Source organism: Chiloscyllium plagiosum, chromosome 17 (genome assembly GCF_004010195.1).
Source record: "Chiloscyllium plagiosum isolate BGI_BamShark_2017 chromosome 17, ASM401019v2, whole genome shotgun sequence".
NCBI lineage: Eukaryota > Metazoa > Chordata > Chondrichthyes > Orectolobiformes > Hemiscylliidae > Chiloscyllium > Chiloscyllium plagiosum.
In genome coordinates, this window is record NC_057726.1 from 65,871,106 (window position 1) to 65,874,471 (window position 3,366).

Below are 3,366 nucleotides of genomic sequence, written 5' to 3' on the forward strand. Positions count from 1 at the left end.
AAGATCCCGGTTGAGGTCCTCCCTATGGGTACCAAACTTATCTATCAGCCTCTGCTCGGCCACTTTTCTCTGCTGCCTGTCCCGAAGTCCACCTTGGAGGATGCTCACCCGAAGGTCCGAGGCTGAATGTCCTGGACCACTGAAGTGTTTCCCAACTGGGAGGGAACCCTCCTGTCTGTTGATTGTTGTGCGGTGCCCATTCATCCGTTGTCGTAGCCTTTGCTTGGTTTCCCTGATGTACCATGCCTCCGGGCATCCTTACCTGCAACTTATAGGATAGACAATGTTGGCTGAGTCACATGAGGCTGTAGTCCAATGGGTTTATTTGGAAGCACTAGCTTTCAAAACGCTGTCTCTTCATCAGGTGGTTGTGGACCTGGACCATAAGATACAGAATTTATAACAAAAGTGTCATGCGGCTGAAATATATTAAACAAACCTAGATTAAGTCTTTCATCTTTTCAAATGGATTTCTGAGTTTTGGTTTGTTAATGTGTAAATTCCAGAACTCCTTTTAAGACTCGCTCTTAAAATAATTTTGGAATTTCTGACAAAAGGTATTATCTCAGCTCAGACAATGCATTAAATGTGTGAGGTTAAAGTCTGACTGTGTCCCAACCTTGAGTCAGCCTGTCCTATTTCTAAGTGGGATTTACAAAATCTTACGTGGATTGACTGTAGGTTGGCATTTTTTGAGCAAAATAAAGTACAATTCTGCAAATACAACTTCACCCCATAAACGTATATGTGTGCGCATGCAGGAGAGAGAGTGAGTGTGTGTGATGGGGAATAAGTCTGTGAGAGGGTGCGTGCAGCAGTGTTAGTGTGAGGGATATATGTGTGTGTGTATGAGAGAGGGTCTGTGTGTGTGTGAGCGAGAGTGTATACTGCAGTGGGGTCACCTGCAGTGTGACATGAACCCAAGGTCCCGGTTGAGGCCATCCTCAAGATTACCAAACTTGGCTATCAGCCTCTGCTCAGCCACTTTGCATTGTTGCTTGTCCTGAAGTCCGTTATGGAAGATGGTCACCTGAAGGTCCGAGGCTGAAAGTCCCGGACCATTGAAGTGTTCTCCAACTGGGAGGGAGCACCCTAGCCTGGTGATTGTTGTGCGGTATCCATTCATCCATTGTTGAAGTGTTTGCTCGGTCTCACCAATGTACAATGTCTCAGGGCAACCTTGCCTGCAGCGTATGAGATAGATAACATTGGCCGAGTCACATGAGTACCTGCCGCGTACATGGTGGGAGGCGTCCCCATGTATAATGGTGGTATTCATGTCAACACTCTAACACGCCTTGCAGTGGTTGCCATGACAGGGTTGTACGGTGTTGTGGTTAATGTCTTGAAGGCTGGGCAGATTGCTGTGAACAATCATCAGATTAAGGTTTGGTGGTTGTTTAAAGGCTAGAGGTGGAGGCATGGGGAAGGTCTTGGCGAGGTGTTCATCCTCAACAACAATGTGTTGCAGGCACAAAGAACATGGTATAGTTTTTCGGCTCCCGGGATAGTACCCTATCAGTTGCAACCCATGTCTGTCTCCTGAGGAGGTCATTATGGTTCTTCAATTGGCACGTTGGAACTGGCAGTCGATGAGTTGAACATCATACCCTGCTCTTATGAGGGCATTCTTGAGCACCTTCAAGTGTCCGTCACTTTCCTCCTCATCTGGACAGATCCGTAATAACCTTAAACAGATCAACACAACTTTCATAAATTGTTATGCAATATAGCTGTAAAAATACTAGTTTACATCCTATAAGTCAAGAGAAGGATTTTTTAAAAACTACTTGGCAAATAGCTATGATAGGAGAAAGTGAGGACTGCAGTTGCTGGAAATCACAGTGTGGTGCTGGAAAAGCACTGCTGGTCAGGCAGCATCCGAGGAGCAGAAAAATCCATGTTTCAGGCATAAGCCCTTCATCAGGGATCAATTCTTCATTTCTAATGAAGGGCTTATGCCTGAAAGGTTGAAACTCCTGCCCCTCGGATGCTGCCTGACCGGCTGTGCTTTTCCAGTACCACACTTTTCAACCCAAGTAGCTATGATTTGCAACAATGGAAGATCTGTACTTCTGTCTTCATCAGGAAGGGCAAGATGCTCAGGAGTAATTTGATTTCATTTAATTTAGTATATCACATATACCTAAATACAGCAAAAAGCATTGTTTTGCAAGCAATACAGACAGATTATAACAAACAAGGGCAAAGTGATCATAAGGTGTTTAAACAAAAAAGGCATACAAGGTTATGGCTACGCAGAAGATGCATAAAACATCTGGTGGAGGGGGTGGGACCCAGGGAGATAATGAGGAAAGAGATCAATCTGAGACTGGTACAGTTGAGAACAGAAGTGAGTCAAACAGTAAGGGCAGACAGGGACAAAGTAGGACTAATAAATTAAACTGCATTTATTTCAATGCAAGGGGCCTAACAGGGAAGGCAGATGAACTCAGGGCATGGTTAGGAACATGGGACTGAGATATCTTAGCAAATACAGAAACATGGCTCAGGGATGGGCAGGATGGGCAGCTTAATGTTTCAGGATACAAATGCTACAGCAAGGATAGAAAGGGAGACAAGAGAGGAGGGGGATTGGCAATTTTGATAGGGGAGAGCATTACAGCTGTGCTGTGGGAGGATATTCCCAGAAATACATCCAGGGAAGTTATTTGTGTGGAACTGAGAAATAAGAAAGGGATGATCACTTTATTGGGATTGTATTATACACCCCCTAATAGTCAGAGGAAAATTGAGAAACAAACTTGTTGGGAGATCTCCGTTATCTGTGTGAATAATAGGGCAGTTATGGTAGGGGATTTTAACTTTCCAAACATAGACTGGGACTGCCATAGTTTTAACGGTTTAGATGGAGAGTGCGTACAAGACAATTTTCTGATTCAGTATGTCGATGTACCTACTAGGGAAGGTGCAAACCTTGACCTACTCTTGGGAAATAAGGCAGGGCAGGTGACTGAGGTGTCAGTGGGGGAGCACTTTGGGGCCAGCGACCATAATTCTATTCGTTTTAAAATAGTGATGAAAAAGGATAGACCAGATCTAAAAGTTGAAGTTCTAAATTGGAGAAAGGCCAATTTTGACGGTATTAGGCAAGAACTTTCGAAAGCTGATTGGGGGCAGATGTTTGTAGGTAAAGGTATGGCTGGAAAATGGGAAGCCTTCAGAAATGAGATAACGAGAAAGTATATTCCTGTTAGGGTGAAAGGAAAAGCTGGTAGGTATCGGGAATGCTGGATGACTAAAGAAATTGAGGGTTTGGTTAAGAAAAAGAGGGAAGCATGTGACAGGTATAGGCAGGAGAGATTGAGTCAATCCTTAGAAGAGTATAAAGGAAGTAGGAGTATA